The sequence below is a fragment of the Budorcas taxicolor genome, chromosome 1 (genome assembly GCF_023091745.1).
Source record: "Budorcas taxicolor isolate Tak-1 chromosome 1, Takin1.1, whole genome shotgun sequence".
NCBI lineage: Eukaryota > Metazoa > Chordata > Mammalia > Artiodactyla > Bovidae > Budorcas > Budorcas taxicolor.
This window is the reverse complement of record NC_068910.1, coordinates 201,242,116-201,263,528: the sequence shown is the minus strand read 5'-3', so window position 1 is coordinate 201,263,528 and position 21,413 is coordinate 201,242,116. Positions and strand designations below refer to the sequence as shown.

At 40.1% G+C, this 21,413-nt stretch overlaps 1 protein-coding gene across 1 annotated transcript in view; it reads left to right on the top strand.

The window, feature by feature from the left end:
- The first annotated feature begins 10,370 nt into the window (after positions 1–10,370).
- The window catches only part of DNAJC13 (DnaJ heat shock protein family (Hsp40) member C13), a 157,620-nt gene continuing 146,577 nt past the window's right edge, over positions 10,371–21,413 (top strand). Inside the window, exon 1 of the mRNA XM_052656719.1 lies at positions 10,371–10,463. The gene's annotated coding sequence lies outside the window, so the exon portion shown is untranslated. The remainder of the gene's footprint in view (positions 10,464–21,413) is intronic.

Here is a 21,413-nt window from a genome sequence, read left to right as displayed (position 1 = left end):
AGTGCAAAAAGAGAGCTGGGGTTAATTTTTAAAATAATTTTATTTATTTGTTTTGGCTGTGCTGGGTCTTTGCTGCTCATGGGCTTTTCTCTAGTTGTGGGGAGCGGAGGCTGAGTCGCAGCGTGTGACTTCTCTTGTTGTGAGGCACGAGCTCTAGGGCACCCAGGCTTCAGTAGTTGTGGCACGTGGATTCAGTGCTTGCAGTTCCCAGGCTCTAGAGCACAGGCTCAATAGTTGTAGTTGCACCGGCTCTGTTGCTCCACAGCAGGTGGGATCCTCCCAGATCAGGGGTCAAACCCATGTCTCCCGCATTGGTAGGCAGACTCTTTACCACTGAGCCAACAGGGAAGCCCTGGGGTTAATTTTAACAAGAGAAAAGGACATAGAAAGGACTTTTCCTTAATCAGTTAATATTTCATTAATGGTTTCAAATTGTTAAACCATAGAACAGGTATTATATTTTCCCTCTTTACCCAACTCTGATAATATGGTCTAAACTAGATTATTTCCTGTAATTGATTGGAGATGCTGAGGAGGAAGAAATTTTCCTTCATTTTTCTAGATTCTTCTGGATGATTAAAATTAAATAACATAAGGCAAATTAACAGGAGAAAATCAACGTTTAATAACATGGTATATATGAGAGAGACCTAGGAAAACTGAATAATCTCTCAAAATGGCCAAAGCTCTTATATTTTAAATAACATCTTCAGCTAAAAACAAAAAAAAGTCAGGTAGGGAAAGTCAGTTAAGAAAGGTTGCAGGAAAAAGCACAATAAATGAGGGTGATTTTGTTACAGACTTAAGTCATTGCTTACTCTATTGATAAGAGTTTTAAAAGATTTGGTAAACCTCTTCTTCCAGGGTCAGGGAGGAAGATGCTGTTTCAAACGGAGATTTCCCTTACAAATGTAATGTTTCTCACAAAAGTGCAAGTATTATTGGTTTTCAGAGCACTTCTGATGTGTGCTGTTTCTCAGAAAATAGCCAGCGTAAAACAATACGCCAAAGAGACACATTTCAGGGTGGCAAATTCTGCTCTGTAAACTGTACACATATGAATTCCCATGTCATAATTTGCCAATCTTGTCAATAATTTCAAGTCTAATGAAAGCAAGAAACATGTGTTTCATGTATACAGAAACAGAAAAAAAACTAAATATATGCAGAGAGATAAAGCTTGAGAAAAACTACAGGAGACAAACAACAACCACATAAGAAATTAAAGTCAAGTCCACCACAGATTATCATACTAAGTGAAGTAAGTCAGAAAGAGAAGACAAATACCATATGATATCACATATATGTGGAATCTAAAATATGACACAAATGAACTTATTTACAAAGCAGAAACAGACTCACAGGTATAGAGAAGAGACTTGTGGTTCTCAAGGGTGGGTGGGGGGAAGGATGGGGAGTTTGGTATTAGCAGATGCAAACTAGTATGTGTAGAATGGATAAACAACAAGGTCCAACCGTATTTCATCAATATCCTATAATTAATCAAATGAAAAAGAATATATATATATGAACTACTTTGCATACAGCAGAAATTAATACAGCACTGTTAATCAACTATACTTCAATAAAATAAACTTTTAAAAAAGAACAACAAAAAAATGAAGTCCAATAGAAAATGATTCTGTAGGACTTTCAAGCTTGCCAGCTCAACTGGAAAGTATTTTCTAACTGTGTCTGCACAAGATCTTCTAAGCAGCATCTTCTAAGAGATGTTTAACAGGAACCATATATATAATTTTACATTTTCTAGTAGCTACATTTTTAAAAAAGTGAAGTTAATTTTAATAATGTCTTCTTTTAACTGAATACTTATCTAAAATATTATTTCAACATGTAATCAACAAAATTTTAAATGTAATATTTTAGATTTTTTCATATTAGATCTGGTATTTTAACTTTATTTCAAGTATTCAGCAGCTTGGGGATAGGTTGCTATGTTGGAAACAGTTGAATATACTTATATAAAGTTCTTAGGGATTCATTTAGGATCTGGGCTTTGATATAATTAGGCAGGTCCATTTAACAGCAATAGGGAGCTTGATAAGCAGGTGTTTGTCTCATGTCTAAAATCTTAAACCTCCCCTGCCTTGTACAGTAACGTATACCACTGATAAAAGCTACTGATATCAAAAAAGCTGTGAAATGCTTTAAGTATATTTCGTATAATTTGTAAACTTGATATGTGTACACTATGAAAGTATCAGAAAATCTTGTGTAAACTTATATTCTGAATAAAAAGATAAATCCAGGGATTTTCTGGTAATCCAGTGTCCAAGACTCCAAGCTCCCAATGTATTGGGCCTGGATTTCATCCCTGGTCAGGGAACTAAGATCCCACATGCAAGTGAGACCTGGTACAGCCAAATAAATAAATAATTTTTAAAAAAGAGTAATCCAGAAAGAGAAGTTTGAAGGTCATGCTTATATGGGTCACTCCTTTAAAAAATGGCTGGCAGTGGGACCTCATTTAACAGAAGAATAGGGAAAGAAGAGGTAAGTCCTCCTACCTTCCTTGCCTCTGCTGCTTGGTTCTAGTGTTTTGAGTATACCGACTAACTTGTGCAAATCAATTAAGAACAACCAGGGGAATTGTGAAAAGGCTTGAAATCACATCCTGTAAGGAGCAGTGAATACAGCTTCTAAAAATCAGAGTTTGAGGCCAGGACGGTTAATCAGAGAGGTAATAAGCAGAGGTATGCTGCTGCTGCTACTAAGTCGCTTCAGTCGTGTCCCACTCTGTGCGACCCCATAGATGGCAGCCCACCAGGATCCCCCATCCCTGGGATCCTCCAGGCAAGAATACTGGAGTGGGTTGCCATTTCCTTCTCCAATGCATGAAAGTGAAAAGTGAAAATGAAGCCGCTCAGTCGTGTCCAACTCCTAACGACCCATGGACTGCAGCTTACCGGGCTCCTCCGTCCATGGGATTTTCCAGGCAAGAGTACTGGAGTGGGGTGCCATTGCCTGGTATATGTGTGCTTAGTCACTCAGTTGTGTCCAACTCTTTGTGACCCTATGGACTGTAGCCTGCTGGCTCCTCTGTCCATGGGTATTCTCCAGGCAAGAATACTGGAGTGGGTTGCCATGCCCTCCTCCAGGGGATCTTCCTAACCCAGGGATTGAACCCAGGTGTCCTGCATTGCAGGTGGATTTTCTACAATCTGAGCCACCAGGGAAGCCCAGTAAGCAGAGGAGAGGGGGGCAGATAGGATTTTCTTGAGTCATGAAATATTTCCTGCCTTTTCAATAAACAAGGATGTCACAGTCATCAGAAATTTCTGCCCAAGGTGAGCTGGTAAGCCCTAAAGGCACTCATGGGGTGAATACCTGTGATCCAAGAGCCATCAGGCTGCAGCCACTTCCTATGGTGAGCCCCAAGAGAGCTCAGGATGTGAAAATCATTGGATACTGGCTGAGGATAGCTGAGATACATATGAAAGGAATGATTTCAGTGAGTCCAGACTCTTGCATCTTCTCATACATAGAAAAGTGCTAAATCCCTTAACTTATGATATCTGGTTTTCTTTAATTAACAACAATCTTTTGATGTTCAGACTATCTGCTCTTTGTTGCAAAACTTCTATATAACCTGGGTCCTTTCCTTTCCTCCTTGGAGTAGTTTTCTCAGTGTCACTTGAAATGCTATCTCCTGGGTTTGAAGTCCCCCAAATTCCCACCAAATTAAACAAAACTCTCAACCTTTCAGTTCAGTTCAGTTCTGTCGCTCAGTCACCTCCAACTCTTTGCAACCCGATGCAGCACGTCAGATTTCCTTGTCCATCACCAACTCCCAGAGCTTGCTCAAACTCATGTCCATTGATTCAGTGATGCCATCCAACCATCTCATCCTCTGTCGTCCCCTTCTCCTCCTGCCTTCAATCTTTCCCAGCATCAGGGTTTTTTTTTTCCCAAGGAATCAATTCTTTGCATCAGGAGACCAAAGTATTGGAATTTCAGCTTCAGCATCGGTCCTTCCAATTAATATTCAGGACTGATTTCCTTTAGGATTGACTGGTTGGATCTCCTTGCAGTCCAAGGGGCCCTCAAGAGTCTTCTCCAACACCATAGTTCAAAAGCATCAGTTTTCTTTATGGTCCCACTCTCACATCCATACGTGACTACCGGAAAAACTAGAGCTCTGACTAGACGGACCTTTGTTGGCAAAATAATGTCTCTGCTTTCTAAGATGCAGTCTAAGTTTCTCACAGCTTTTCTTCCAAGGAGCAAGCGTCTTTTATTTTCATGGCTACAGGGTGGTGTCATCTGTGTATCTGAGGTTATTGATATTTCTCCTGGCACTCTTGACTCCAGCTTGTGTTTTTTCAGTCCAGCATTTCACATGATGCACTCTACATATAAGTTAAATAAGCAGGGTGACAATGTACAGCCTAACATACTTCTTTCCCAATTTGGAACCGGTCTGTTGTTCCATGCCCTGTTCTAACTGTTGCTTATTGACCGGCATACCGATTTCTCAGGAGACAAGTAAGGTGGTCAGGTATTTCCCATCTCTTCAAGGATTTTCCACAGTTTGTTGTGATCCCAAAGGCTTTAGCATAGTCAGTGAAGCAGAAGTAAATGTTCTTCTGGAATTCTCTTGCATTTTTTTTATGATTCAGCGAATGTTGGCAATTTGATCTCTGGTTCCTCTGCTTTTTCTAAATCAAGCTTCAGCATCTGGAAATTCTTGGTTCATGTACTGATGAAGCCTCCCTTGGAGAATTCTGAGTATTATTGTGCTAGTGTGTGACATGAGTCTCAACTTTTGGGTTGTGACCATTTCTTAAGTTGACATGTTATACTGGCAAATACTTAAAAGGGATGTCACAGAAGAGGAACAGGCAAACAACGAAAAACTACTCATGAAACGGAGGGCAAGCTGGCTGAATACAAAGACAGTGGTTTTTAAAACTACAAAGAAAAAAATTTTTTGGGAGGGAGGGAAATTTGCTCTACAGCTGAGGGGCTGGACAGGGCAAGGGAAGGGGAAAGTCACTGTCTAAGGCTCCTCCTAACTCCAAGTATGGATTTTATTTGTCCCAAATATTGAACAGAGAGAGTGTGGAGGAATAATAGTTTACTGGCCTTGATGTAACTAGTCCTGTAACTAAATCTTGGCTCAAATCTTTAGGAGTTAGTTCACTTTGGGCAAGTTTCTTAGATTCTCCTGGCTTTTTTCCTCTATAAGATAAAAATAATACACCCAAAATCTACTTCTGGGATTATAGGAAGTCTTTGTAACCTGTAAGATGCTACAAAAACACAAATTTCTGTTTTCCTGGGATAAGCCAAGAAGGCCCCTTAACTCAGCAGTCCTATTGCTTTTACCTTCTCCCTTCCACTTTCTCCCTTCCTACTCTATTTTAGGTCCAGTTGTAACCAAACAGAGCCTATGGAGCCTTCCTGGGACAGATTCCCTGTCCCTCATGTTCTCTAATTTCCTCCTTTGTTCTCCTTTGGTCACATGGCATGTGGGATCTTAGTTCCCCAACCAGGGATCAAACTCGTGCTCCCTGCAGTGTGGAAGCACAGAGTCCTACCTACTGAGCTGCCAGGGAATTTCTTTCTCGCCTGGGCCTTGCTTGTACAACAAACAAACAAAAACCCCTTCAGCTTCCTAGGGTTTGCCAGAGTTTCAAGGAATAAACTTAATCAGGTCAGTAAATGCAGAAGAAAAGGAAAATGGTCAATCAGACATAGTCTAGCCATTAAACAAAGCCAAGGAGCTTTTGTTCCCTTGTAGCTCAGTTGGTAAAGACTTTGCCTGCAGTGCAGGAGACCAGGGTTCAGTTCCTGGGTTGGGAAGATCCCCTGGAGAAGGAAATGGCAACCCACTTCAGTAATCTTGCCTGGAGAATCCCATGGACAGAGGAGCCTGGCAGGCTACAGTCCACGGGGTTGCAAGAGTCAGACACGATTTAGCGACTAACCCCCCAAGGGCTATAGTTAGTATTGTGAGCCACACCCTTTTGAGCTGTTTTGCAGGTACTGAAACTTCCACCAGGTAGAAGAAGTTAACTGTACACTGCCTACCAGCATGTGGACCCCAGACTGACTGGAATCAGGAGGTTGATGATGTTGACTCCTGATTGCCTCACCACCAAACAATCAAAAAAATGTCCCTGAGCCAATCACACACCCAGCAATTCTCTCCCTCACGCTGTCTTTAAAAATCTTTCCTTGAAAGCCATAGGACAATTCAGGTCTTCTGAGGATTAGAGACCTGCACTCCTTAGTTGATACCTACAATAAACACTGCATTTTCTTTTCCCCAAACCTGATGTCAGTAGATTACCTTTACTGCACACCGCAGCCAGCAGATCTTAGTTCCATCCTGTAACAGTCTTCCTGCAACCAACCACCTATTCCTATTACCACCTCTTAGATGTAATGGCAAATCACTTCAGTATTCTTGCCTTGAGAACCTCATGAACAGTAAGAAAAAACAAAATGATAGGATACTGAAAGAGGAACTCCTCAGGTCAGTAGGTGCCCAATATGCTACTGGAGATCAGTGAAGAAATAACTCCAGAAAGAATGAAGAGATGGAGCCAAAGCAAAAACAATACCCAGTTGGGGATGTGACTGGTGATAGAAGCAAGGTCTGATGCTGTAAAGAGCAGTATTGCACAGGAACATGGAATGTTAGGTCCATGGATCAAGGCAAATTGGAAGTGGTCAAACAGGAGGTGGTAATAGAAAACATCGACATTCTAGGAATCAGCAAACTAAAATGGACTGGAATGGGTGAATTTAACTCAGATGACCATTATATCCCTTTATTCTTTCTGGAGTTATTTCTCCACTGATCTCCAGTAGCATATTGGGCACCTAATGACCTGGGAGTTCCTCTTTTGGTATCCTATCATTTTGTCTTTTCATACTGTTCATGGGGTTCTCAAGGCAAGAATACTGAAGTGGCTTGCCATTCCCTTCTCCAGTGGACCATGCTCTGTCAGACCTCTCCACCATGACCCGCCCATCCTGGGTTGCCCCACAGGCATGGCTTGGTTTCATTGAGTTAGACAAGGCTGTGGTCCTAGTCTGATTAGATTGACTAGTTTTCTGTGAGTATGGTTTCAGTGTGTCTGCCCTCAAATGCCCTCTTGCAACACCTACCATCTTACTTGGGTTTCTCTTACCTTGGGCGTGGGGTAACTCTTCACGGCTGCTCCAGCAAAGCACAGCTGCTGCTCCTTACCTTGGACGAGGGGTATCTCCTTACCACTGCGGTTCCTGACCTTCAATGTGGGATAGCTCCCGACATTCTAGGAATCAGCAAACTAAAATGGACTGGAATGGGTGAATTTAACTCAGATGACCATTATATCTACTACTGCGGGCAGGAATCCCTCAGAAGAAATGGAGTAGCCATCATGGTCAACAAAAGACTCTGAAATGCTGTACTTGGATGCAATCTCAAAAATGACAGAATGATCTCTGTTCGTCTCCAAGGCAAACCGTTCAATATCACAGTTATCCAAGTCTATGCTCCAGCCAGTAACGCTGAAGAAGCTGAAGTTGAATGGTTTTATGAAGACCTACAAGACCTTTTAGAACTAACACCCCAAAAAGATGTCCTTTTCATTATAGGGGACTGGAATGCAAAAGTAGGAAGTCAAGAAACACCTGGAGTAACAGGCAAATTTGGCCTTGGAATGCGGAATGAAGCAGGGCAAAGACTAATAGAGTTTTGCCAAGATAATGCACTGGTCATAGCAAACACCCTCTTCCAACAACACAAGAGAAGACTCTACACATGGACATCACCAGATGGTCAACACCAAAACCAGATTGATTATATTCTTTGCAGCCAAAGATGGAGAAGCTCTATACAGTCAGCAAAAACAAGACCAGGAGCTGACTGTGGCTCAGGTCATGAACTCCTTATTACCAAATTCAGACTTAAATTGAAGAAAGGAGGGAAAACCACTAGACCATTCAGGTATGACCTAAATCAAATCCCTTATGATTATACAGTGGAAGTGAGAAATAGATTTAAGGGCCTACATCTGATAGATAGAGTGCCCGATGAACTATGGAATGAGGTTCGTATGTATGAGGAGTATGTCAAGGCTGTATATTGTCACCCTGCTTATTTAACTTATATGCAGAGTACATCATGAGAAACACTCGGCTGGAAGAAGCACAGCTGGAATCAAGATTGCCAGGAGAAATATCAATAACCTCAGATATGCAGATGACACCACCCTTATGGCAGAAAGTGAAAAGGAGCTAAAAAGCCTCTTGATGAAAGTGAAAGAGGAGAGTGAAAAAGTTGGCTTAAAGCTCAACATTCAGAAAACTAAGCTCATGGCATCTGGTCCCATCACTTCATGGGAAATAGATGGGGAAACAGTGGAAACAGTGTCAGACTTTATTTCTTGGGGCTCCAGAATCACTGCAGATGGTGATTGCAGCCATGAAATTAAAAGACTCTTACTCCTTGGAAGGAAAGTTATGACCAACCTAGACAGCATATTAAAAAGCAGAGACATTACTTTGCTGACTAAGGTCCATCTAGTCAAGGCTATGGTTTTTCCTGTGGTCATGTATGGATGTGAGAGTTGGACTGTGAAGAAAGCTGAGCACCGAAGAATGGATGCTTTTTAACTGTGGTGTTGGAAAAGATCTTGAGAGTCCCTTGGACTGTAAGGAGATCCAACCAGTCCATTCTAATGGAGATCAGTCCTGGGTATTCTTCGGAGGAATGATGCTAAAGCTGAAACTCCAGTATTTGGCCATCTAATGCAAAGAGTTGACTCATTGGAAAAGACTCTGATGCTGGGAGGGATTGGGGACAGGAAGAGAAGGGGACGACAGAGGGTGAGATGGCTGGATGGTATCACCGACTCAGTGGACGTGAGTCGGAGTGAAGTCCGGGAGTTGGTGATGGACAGGGAGGCCTGGCGTGCTGCAATTCATGGTGTTGCAAAGAGTCAGACACGACTGAGGGACTGAACTGAACGGTCTGAGATGTACCTTATCTTACTGTCACAATACAGGAAAGTCTACTGTAAAGATAAAAGCAGTTTCTTCCAACCTCAAGGTAGGGCAAAAGGTCAAAACAATCAGGAAAGAAAAATCTGTAAAACCATTGCCTGCGTTTTCCATCCTGTAATTGCCATCTCTAAAAATGAGTCAGCCACTCAAAGGCCAATACTATCTCAGGACTGCTCTGTGAATATCAAACCTCTTATCAGAGACCTTTAACCCTCATAAAATAATGCATCCATGCTAGCCACGTACATCAGCTATCGTTTGAAGTTTCTCTAAGAGTTTTAAAATTTGCAGTGTTGGATAAAAAATAACTAGGCTAACTTTAAGTTGTTTTTGAACTGCGGTCTCTAGATCCCAGACTGGGAGTGGAGAGTGAATTTAATCATACCGTTATCCACAGGTAACACACGCTACTGTGTCTTTTCTTTAACCCTATTCCTCTCTTCCAGCTTCCACATACATTACGGAGATAATAGAGAAGGCACAAACTTTGGAGTCAGATTCCTTGAGTCCCCTACTTTGGAGAGGGGCCTCAGTTTATCTGCAAAACAGAATATTTCCTCACAGTGTTGAGGATTAACTAAGCAAACCCCTTGACACGTGATTAGCAATAAATGGGAGCTATCAGTATTATTTTTCTGGCACTCCCAGCAGCAAAAGGCCGCCTGTATTTCCGAAGCTTTCGTCTCTGTGACTTTCCAAACCAAGCCATATTTAAACCCTTTTCAGCTGTCTTCTGCCAGTCTCAGTAGCTAGCGAAACTGCTGGCTCTCAATCCAGCAAACGGAGTATAGATCTTCTCGGGGATACTCCATGGCATTTCAAGTCAAGACTGGGTAAATGCTTTAAAACAACACTTCACGAGATTAAGAGTGCATAACCTGTCCCGCACAGCGATCACAAGCAGGACTCAAAGCCACAGGCTGAGATGCAAATTCCCTTCGCTCGGGGCGTGGACTCTTCCTCCCACTATCCTTCTGGACATTCTGCGCCTGTCTCAACTGCGTTTGGGGAGGAGGGCGTGTCTACCAGCCAGCCGGCTGAACGCGGAATCTCTTGGCAAGCAGGCGATTACGACGCGGAGGGCGGAGAAATGCATGTGAGAGGGTGGAGCAGGAGGCGGAAGAACTGAAATCAGCTGACTGGGTCTCGTGACACTCTGGGCAGGGGCGACGCAGGCGTACTGGAGCGCGATCCTCACAGCCTGAGCGAAGATGGCGGCCTCCAGAGTGAGCCTCTGAGAGGCAGAGGGAGGAGGTGGAGGGGGCGGGGAGGCAGCGCCGCCGCGGCACCAGGAACCCGCGGCAGTGGAGCTACGGGGCCTCGGCCGGGAAAGGGGAAGTGGTGTAGGGGAGGAGACCGGAGGACGCCTCATCCCACTCTGGACGCTGAGCCGGCGGCAGGAGGAGCTCGGGCTGGAGCCTTTCCAGCCTCCCGCGAAGGTAAATCACCACGGGCACCGGACTCTGGAGCTTTGCTTTATCCCCTCGCCTCGCTGCGAGGACTTGGGACGCCAAGGGCAGGGAGAAGGAAGGGTGGTGGAGGGCCGCAGCCTCCAGCAGTTCGGGAAAGCAGATTACCCTCCCCCCAGGCTGCTGGTCAGGTTCCTGTAGTCGGACCCCGCCACCCCCACCCCGCCTGGCCCCCTGCGGTTCTGAGTGACAGTCTCCCAGAGCTCTGCCATGTTCAGTCCCACCCCTCTTTTCGCCTCGTTTTCTGGGTTTCTTCCCACCGCGGTCCCCCCACTGCACTCTGCACATCCTTATCCCGCTCAGCCCTTATTCCTTTGGGTTTGCAGCCCTCTGGGCTCCGCCCTCCGGATTCCCTTTCATCCTGCTAGTCTGCGCGCTCTTCGTGCTGGATGCCTGTCTTATTTCCGTGGGTCAGTGACCCTCCTTCCTGCCAAGTATTGCATAGACTTTTAACTTTATTTGCTTAGCTTTGTTTCGTTTTGTTAGGAAATGGGGAGCACCCGCGTTGTTTCTTCTTTAGCCCCTCCCTTTTCCAAAATGAAGTTTTCTCTCCTCAGCGTTTCCTTTTTGCAAGAGAGCTTATTCACAGGGGCCTTTCCTCCGCTGCTGTAATTTTGTCTCTGAATGCGGCCTTTAGATGGGTGAAGTGGGACTTTGACGTTTTGTGAAGTGGCTGTTAAACGCGGATTTGACTCTACACTTAAAAAGTGTCCTCCCCTAAGTTGTGTAGGGTGTTAAGGTAACCTCTCTTGTGAGACTTTCCTTTACAGGTTGCTTAGGGGAGAAAATTAGAAGTCTTCCCCAAATGTGGCAGTGGTTTCCCGAAGTAAGTGATTTCTCGGTTCCTCACTCTGCTTTTCCCTTTCGTCCGACCCTGATTCCCCTTGGGCTTCTACCTGATGGTGTTGCCCACTGTGAAGGAGGTTATACTGTAGAGTTATTTTGAGCGTCTTGGAGTGTAGAGTCTTAGGTGAAAAGTTAAATTTCAGAATATTTTTTTAGGACCTGTCCCAAAGATTGTCTTACTGTGTTTTCTTCTTGCTTAATGGATCTGACAGATTTCTAAGTTTGAATGTACTGTCTACAGAGCCTAAGGAAATTACAGTTGTTCGGTATATTACCAGTACTCTGTGAGTTTACGGGAAAATGAAACACGACTTCCCTTAAAAGAAAAAACGTTTAAAAAACTCGTTAATAATTGAGTGTCCCCAAAGACTTGATTTCACTGTTCTTTAGATGTTCTTTATTGTTTGACTAGATATAATGTAAGATCATGTTAACATTTTAAATGTAATGTGAAACAGTTTAAGCAGCTATATTTTAAACTTGGCTTGTGGGGTTAATATCACAATGGAATATAAGCCCATCCTCGTTTAGAAATATTACATTATACTCTTGGTTTGAAAACAGGAAGTGGCACATATTAGTGGAGGAAAAGTGGAGTCAGAGGGTTATTAAGAGGTAGGAATTTTACATTCTATAGTCTAGTTCATGGAAAAACACCACAATTTGTATTCCACCGGGAGGTAATGGATATTCCTCTTTTTTCTAAACTGGCGGTAGTAAATAGTAAAATATATGAACGTTATAAGGGAAAAAGTTATGCAGTTATGGAAAGGATGAGTTATTTTTAAGAATTAACTTTATCTACAAATAAATAGAAGCTGGTCACTTGGGTGGAACGAAACAATACTGGCATTTGCAGAAGGGAGGCAGATACTAAATTATGGTTGAAATTTAAAAATCTGTTTTAACTAATTTGGCTATATTCCTAAACGACTTCTATTTGAATCTGAGGTTTCCGTTGCACATACCTTTCCCGTTATCCTCTGACTGAATACTTAAAATTAGTAAAAATAGAGGCATATCTAAGCAGATAAACGATCAAAAATTTTGTTGCTACTGATAGTTTTAGGCCTAAATGTTTACCTTAATGCTTATCAGTGGTTAGAGGGGAGTTGTTTTCAAAAAGATCCTTTAAGTCAGTGTTTCTCAACTTTATCAAACCCAGTAAAGACCTCCTTTTTATTTCAAATAATTTGTAACAGCTCTTTTACTACCCTGAAATAGTTTATAAGTTAGTATAACCACCTCTGGCTTTGGCCCTGGGACAAAAAGAGCCTTTGGTTCCACTGTAGGATCAAAAAAAAAAAAAAGAAAAAAAACTGGACTAACTTCAAATTCATGTGTTTTTTTTTTTTTGAACCTATTAAGTTGCTGAGGCCACAGAGCAAACCAGTGGCCGGAAATTTAAGGAAAGAAAGAGTACGTATGAACTCACATTCACCTTCAGTAGACACAGCTGGGCACTGATAAAGAGCATTCAGCTTGAATAGCTGACAAGTTGATGAAGGCTGAGCTCACTTCTTTATCTACATTCTTTGCTGGGTACTCCTAGGAAAGATTGGAATGAGATCTGGGGAGTGTCTTGTGGTGCTGACCCAGAGAAGAGCAGCAGAGTTTTCAGGAGGGTCAAAAAACTCTTGATTCTTTCTGTCTCTCTCCTATAGAATAAAAACCTTAATCTTTAGAGAGAATGGCATCTCTGCCAGCAGGCCTTGTTGGTGAGTTGAGGAAAGAGAAACTGGGGAGAGCATATTTTTTGGGGAGGGGCACCAAGCCCCAAATTCCAGCCTGGGGAAACAGGAAAATTACACCTCTGAGATCCAGAGACACAAGGTATGTCTAGGACTAAACCTTAATCAGGACAACAGAGACTATAACCCCACCTCCCTGCCACTAAGTTAAGAAACTGAATAACAAGCAACTGCAAAATAGTGCAGGGTGAGGAATAAGATGATGCAGAGAGGCACAGGGCAAAGAATCAAATAGATATTGCTTTAATAAACCATTCCCGACCTAGACAGGTTCTGTAGATATTTGAAGCCTGTAATACAGTGGGGATAAAACCACAAAAGTGAAAGTATTAGTTGCTCAGTCCTGTCTGACTCTTTGCAGCCTCATGGACCAAAGAGTATGGACCAGGCTCCTCTGTCCATGGAATTCTCCAAGGCAAGAATACTGGAGTGGGTTGTCATTCCCTTCTCCCGGGATAACCATAGCAACAGTGAATCATAAACTTAGCCCAACTCCTAACATCCTGCACTAAAGACTCAGCAAAGAAAAGATGTTCCCATTTCCCTTCACAAAAATTACTTAGCTCTGTCTCTGCTGTCCTATTACATGTCCCACTTTGAGCAAAAAATTACAAGACATACAAAAGACAAAAAACATTCCCAAGAGAAAGAGCAATCACCAGGGTTACTCTTTGCCTAACATAGGTGCTTCTATCTGATAAGGGAATTTAAAATGACTATAATTGATGTTAAAGGTATAAACAAAAAGTGGACAGCATACAAAATCCGGTGGGTAGTTTCAGCTGAAAGATAGAAACTGTAAGAAAGAATCAAAAGGAAATGTCAGAAGTTTCACTATATAGTAACGAATTGCAGGATGCCTTTGGGCTCATCAGTTGATCTGACACAACCAAAGAAAGAATCAGTGAATTTGTAGATACCAGAAATTATCCAAGTGAAACACAAAGAGTTTAAAAAAGAACAAGAGCTTGGGGATTCTATCTAACACATTTAAATAAATGCATAATTGGAATCCCAGAAGAGGACAGAGCAGAGGAAATGTTGAAATATTTGAGGAAATAATCGAGAATTACTCTGAAATTAATGCCAGACATCAAACTGGAGGTGCAAGAAACTTAGAGAACACCAAGCAGGTTAAACACCTGCCACTTAAAAAACCTGCATAAGACATCAAATTCAAACTTCCTTCTCCTAAGAGAAACTGTTGAAGTAACCAAAGAAAAGAGAAACATTCTATACAAAGAAACAAAGATAAGAGTTACAGCAGAGAAGCCATGCAAGCCAGAAGACAGCTAAGTGACAGCTTTAAAGTACTGAAAGAAAAAAACACTAAAAAATATCCATTGAAAATGCAGACATAATGCAGATACTCTGAAAAGCCGTGAGAATTCAGACTTCTCACGAGGTTTTTATGATGTATGCATTCCAGGAAAATTACGTGTATATTAAATGGCAAAACATATTTCATGATTTATAAAACTAAATTCTGGGATTAGTTGTAAATAGGCTTTTATCTATGTGAATGACCACTTGGATATTTGAAAGTAACTTGAGGACAGTTCTTCAGTCTGTGGGACTGTCTTGCTTGTTGAGGGGTATGTAGCTCCATCCCCTAAATCCTAGAAGTGTTTCTAATTATAGTGTCTCAAGGGGCAGCAGCCCCACCCCAACTTCCACTCTTGCAACCATTACTTTAATTCAGTACATTGAATTAAACATTCTTTTCAACACCTTTTCCTGCTTCAGCTGTGTTCATAGATGCTTAGCACATGCCAGTCAGTAACATCTCTTATCTTACGGTATGATTTTTTGTTCTGGAAACTCCTTTAAGAATCAGTGAGTTGGGGGATATCTTTGTAGCAAGTAACTTAAGCCAACATAGTTGTGACATTTTTGCAAACTTGAGACAGTTACCTGTATAAAGTTGTATTTAAGTATGATTCATTCAATAAAGCTAAACATATAATTTCCTAGTACTTTTCACATGCTCTTAACTTTATTTAGCAGACTACATAGTTGAGTTTTATGTGTACTTTTATGGACTACTTAAAAGAAAAAGTGATCTCTAACATAAGTCTAAAATCAGTGGGGTTTTTAGAGTTTCAGAATTTAAGTTGCCCTTAGAAGTAGGCCACACTGGTTAAGCAGTGTTCACAGATTTAGCCCATGCTGTTTGGTAATATCTTTTTTGCAGTTAATAAGAAACTGAAGCTTTTAATGACAGATTGACAGCAAAACCCCTAAAGCAATCTAAATTATTTTGATGTTCTGATTTTTTCAAGTAATAATTGTGAAAACATCATGGAAGGATTGATAAGGTATGAATGTAGGGACTTTCTCTAGTGTGTAATAAATTCTCTCTGTGTGTGTATGCTCAGTTGTGTTGTTTGCGATCTCATGGACCAGGCTCCTCTGTCCATGGTACTTTCCAGGCAAGAATATTGGAGTGGGTTGCCATCTCCTGCTCCAGGGGATCTTCCTGACCCAGGGATGGAACCCGTGTCCCTTGTGATTCCTGCATTGGCAGGTGGATTCTTTTACCACTGCACCAGCTGGGAAGCTCCAGTAAATTCTATACTAATTATATTTAAGCTTCAATTCTTAGACTAGTACTGTGGGGTTTCTTGCTCCCTCAAACTTACACAGACTATATTTTGGATGTTCATCAAATCTTAGAGTAGATAAGCCATTTTCCTCCCGAAACTTATAGCTACTGGGTTTAATTTTAAAAGTAGAATTTTCTTTTTTTTTTTTTACTTGATAGATTTGGGAGTGTTCTGTAAACTGTGAAACTCTATGGCAGAGTTAGAAATAATAGGGGTGTTTTGGAAAGAGACAAACCAGAAGTTTACATGTTGTTGCTGTTTTGTATTGGATCAAAGAAAAGGAAATTGTAGCCACTTAAACTCTAGTATAAGTATTAAGAGAACAGGATTTGGGTATTAAGATGCATACTGTCTTCAAGTTATATTTGCTGTATGCCTAGGAAGTTTATTCCCCCATTATGTGTTTAGTGTTAAGAAAAACAAGTTAAAATGTGGCAATGGAAAATCTCTTTTACCATTAGGGTCTGTGAGAGCAAGATTATTAAGTGCCTGTTTGTGAGCTGAAGAACAGTTTATTGAATTAGTATATTTTGTTCTTTCATAAGCCAAGTTAGATTCAAAGATAAAATGAAATAGAAATTTGTGTCTTCTAGAAAGCTTTAAGAATGTGTGCAAACTAGAAATATGTAAATGATCACTACCGCTGATTTCACAGAATTGCTTAAGTGAACACATTTCTTAGTTTGTTTTATTTTTCCTGAGGTGAATATTTCAAGGCATTTTTAAATTTTGGAAAGGGAAGAGTCATAGCCATGTATCTTTCCTGGCAAAAACATTACTATTATTTTATAACAAATAGAGATCTATTTGTGAAAAATAAGAATTATCCCTTCAGATGTAATCTGAAATATGAAGAGATAGGTATCTTTTTCAGTATTTAATTTACATTGAATAGGAAAGGCCAGCAAAATTAACTGCTATGGTATATATGCTTACTTCTCCCCCCATTGAGATCATGTTAAGTGTTTCTTCAGACTTATGGGTTGCTTTTGAATTTCTCTTGCCCTTTTATTTCATGAATATATATTCAGTTTCTAATAGGAATGGATTTTATAAAGAGAATGAGGGAGTCTTAGATTGGTTTGCCCTACCCTATGATGGTAGAAGTATGTGAAAGTTCATTTTGGCTTTGAACTGGCTTTCTTATAATATTTATCTGTGAAATTCTTGAGCAAGTAAAGAAAACTAAGATAGAGTGTACTAAAACCTTACTTAGTGATCTGTTTTATAGCTGTTTAAAGATCCCTGTATGGTAGATGTCATTCACATTACTGATTTGTTGTTTATTTAAATGAAAAATACTTCTGTCTACACTTGAGTTATATATTAAAACATAAAGATTAAAAATTTAAAAACAGGGTTAAAGTTCATATCACTTTTCTCTCAGACACAGCACATTTTAAGACAGTCTAGTTGTAGCTTTTTAATATGGGTAAAAATTAATGTTCTGTTAACCATTTATATATTTTTTTACCTTTTATTTGAAACTGACCTAACCTAGAGATATAATTCACTTAGGTTTTGAATCCAGCTACAAATAAAACTAGGCCCTTTAAGAAGCCAGTAATAAGGGATTCTCTCTTTGGTCATTACTTGGGTCAGCATTTGCCTTAGCAATGGTTTTCCTTCCTTCTGCATTTTCAGTAGGACGTAGATGTATGAGGAAATACTAAGTTCACAAATTAGTTTCTATGATGTGAATATCTACCATATTTTCAGGTGTAATTTCATACTGTAGCAGAAAAACAGTGTTCTGTTGCAGGAGAGTTTGGTCAGAAAATAAAAGCAAATGTAGTTTTCCCCCAATATAAAAGTTTTCACCAACAGCCAGGTTGAAAGAATTTACATTAGACACCCATATTTTTTTGAGGCATTTCAAGACAAACTCATTTTTAATTCATTACTTGAGAGTGAGAGCAAAATGATGAAAAAGTTTATTCTTTCATTTTACAAATTCAAGGTGGAAAGTTAGTATCTTGTCTGCTCTTTGGAAGTTTTCATATTTGTGTAAAAATCCTTTCCAGTTGGTCATGCAGAGTGTGTACTTGGAAGGCAAATAGCCTTGATTAAAACCGTTTCCTTCATTCATTCATTAGTGTATTATTTTTCTGAGTATACTCATTCATCCTGGCTAAGTAAGGGCTCTGTGTGAGTTTTTACTTAACACAAGCCATGCACATAGACTTAATTTTGCTGTGTGTGCAAAGTCTTTTGCTTATACCCTGACTGCCTGACTGTAATCTGCTCGAAGGCCTCGATGGTAAAGAATTCACCTGCAGTGCAGGAGACACAGGTTCAGTCCCTGGGTCAGAAAGATCCCCTAGAGGAGGAGATGGCAACCCATTCCAGTATACTTGCTTTGGAAATCCCATGGACAGAGGAACTTGGCAGGCTATATAGTCCATGGGGTCACAAAAGAGTCAGACAGGATTTGGGACTAAATAGCAACAGTCTGCTTAAGTGTCTGTGATGCTGAGTCCTTTCATACTGCTTTCTGTTCTTAGTGTCATTTTGATGTGTCTCTCAGTGACTCTCAAATCCTGCACTTTTGTGTCAAAACCATATTGTCCAAAAGATTGTTCTTATTTTATCTGTAAATGATTTTAAATGGATTGTCAGTTTTACTGCCAGTAATAAGACTGTGGAAACCTTAAGTGTTATTTGAAAGGATAAAGCAAGGGACTCATTGAAAAAGGCCAATCTAGCCAGAATGCCTATTGCCTTGAATTTGACTCCTTAACCCTTCATGCAGGTCTTTTAAAAGACAAACTGAAAAGTTGCAGAAAAGCTCTGTTAGTGGTGTATTATTAGGATATAGAATGAGAACAAGTGAAGCCAACTTGCAAAAATTAGAAATCTTTTCCAGGTGATTTATTTTCAAAGGGCTTGTATACTTGAGTTTTTATCAAAAAGATCTTTGAGAATTTGAAGTGGGACTGTCCTGCAGGAATGGAGATGAAATTTAAGCAGTAATTAGTTTGAACACATAAGCTCTTGCTGATTTGAATAACACCTCGACAACTGGCAGGATAGCAAATGCTGATGATACAGCCGCTACCAAGATCTCATCTAACAATTTTTATATTTTCTTAGCTGGACAGTTTGCTGTTATTTATAGAATGTGCCTATAAATAACAGTTATGCTCCTACACCTGAGACTAGAAATTCTGCAGAGTTTTCATCACTGTTAGTGGGAATTATGGTTGCTTATGAGTTTTTGCTTATAAGCAACAGTTAGGACCACTTTTAGAGCTTATTTAAGAAATATACAGAGGAGATAATTGAATGGGGATTATTTTTATGGAGTAAAATTCTTTTTTCCAAAAGTTTCATAAGCTGTAACTTAAAGACATCAAACATAAATTTAAAACTATTAGGTTGGTTTCACAGATTTCAGCAACACATCAAAAAGCTCATACACCATGATCAAGTTGGCTTTATTCCAGGGATGCAAGGATTCTTCAATATGTGCAAATCAATCATTGTGATACACCATATTAAAAAATTGAAAGATAAAAACCATATGATAATATCAGTAGATGTAGAAAAAGTCTTTGACAAAATTCAGCACCTATTTATGGTTAAAACGTTTCAGAAAATGGTCATAGAAGGAACCTAACTCAACATAGTAAAGGCCATTTATGATAAGCCTACAGCAAACATTATTCTCATTGGTGAAAAACCGAAAGCATTCCTCCTAAGATCAGGAACAAGACAAGGGTGTCCACTTTCGCCACTATTATTAACCATAGTTCTGAAAGTCCTAGCTATAGCAATCAGAGAAGAAAAATAAAAGGAATCTAGATTGGAAAAGAAGAAATAAAGTTTTCACTGTTTGCAGATGACATGATACCATACATAGAAAACCCTAGAGATAGTATCAGAAAATTACTAGAGCTAATCAGTAAATTTAGCAAAGTCACAGGGTACAAAATCAATACACAGAAATCATTTGTATTTCTATATACTAACAATGAAAAATCAGAAAGAGAAATTAATAATCCCATTCACCATTGCAACAAAAAGAATAAAATATCTAGGAATAAACATACCTAAGGAGACAAACTGACTCATTAGAAAAGACCCTGATGCTGGGAAAGATTGAGGGTAGGAGAAGAAGGGGACGACAGAGGATAAGATGGTTGGATGGCATCACTGACTCAGTGGACATGAGTTTGGGTGAACTCCGGGAGTTGGTGATGGACAGGGAGGCCTGGCATGCTGCGGTTCATGGGGTTGCAAAGAGTCGGACGCAACTGAGTGACTGAACTGAATTGAAGGAGATAAAAGAACTATACACACAAAATTATAAGACTAATAAAAGAAATCAAAGATAACATAAATAGTTGGAGAGATATTCCATATTCCTAGATAGGAAGAATCAGTATTGTGAAAATGACTATATTACCAAATGCAATCTACAGCTTCGATGTGTTCCCTATCAAATTACCAATGGCATTTTTCATAGAACTAGAACAAAAAAATTCACATTTCATATGGAAGCACAGAAGACCCTGAAAAGCCAAAGGATTCTTGAGAAAGAAAATGGAGCCTGAGGAATCAACCTTGCTAACTTCAGATTATACTACAAAGCTGCAGTCGTTAAGACGGTATAGTACTGGCACAAAAACAGAAATATAGACCAATGGAACAAGATAGAAGGCACAGAAATAAACCCATACACCTGTGGGTACTTTATTTTTGACAAAGGAGGTAAGAATATACAACCCGTTTTTTGATTGGGTCATTTATTTTTCTGGAATTGAGCTGCAGGAGTTGCTTGTATATTTTTGAGATTAGTTCTTTGTCAGTTGCTTGCTTTGCTATTATTTTCTCCCATTCTGACAGCTGTTTTTTCATCTTGCTTATAGTTTCCTTCGTTGTGCAAAAGCGTTTAAGTTTAATTAGGTCCTCCTATTCGTTTATTTTAGCTTTTATTTCTGTTACTTTAGGAGGTGGGTCATAGAGGATCCTGCTATGATTTATGTCAGAGAGTGTTTTGCCTTTGTTTTCCTCTAGGAGTTAGTAGCTTGATAGGGATTATATTGAATCTATAGATTGCTTTGGGTAGTATACTCATTTTCACTATATTGATTCTTCCGATCCATGACTGGTATATTTCTCCATCTGTTTTTGTCATCTTTGATTTCTTTCATCAGTGTTTTATAGTTTTCTATGAATAGTTTTATAGTTTTCTATCTATAGAAAGATATTATTCTTTTCATTGTGTTCTTGAAAAGGTGTTTTCTATGACCAGTGAGTTCTCTTGGAAAAACTCTGTTACCCTCTGTCTGATTCATTTTGTACTCCAAGGCCAAACTTGCCTGTTAACTCCAGGTATCTCTTGACTTCCTACTTTTGCATTCCAGTCCCCTATGATGAAAGGACATCTTTTTTTGATTCTAGAAGGTCTTGGTGGTCTTCATAGAGCCGTTCAGCATCAGCTCCTTCAGAAGTAGTGGTTGGGGCATAGATTTGGATTATGGTGATATTGAATGGTTATCCTTGAAAATGAACAGAGGTCGTTTTGTTGTTTTTGAGATTGCACTCAAGTACTGCATTTTGGACTCTTTTGTTGACTATGAGGGCTACTCCCATTTCTTCTGAGGAATTCTTGCCCACAGTAGTAGATATAATGGCCATCAGAATTAAATTCACCCATTCTGGTCCATTTTAGTTCACTGATTCCTAAAATGTGAAGGTTCACTCTTGCCATC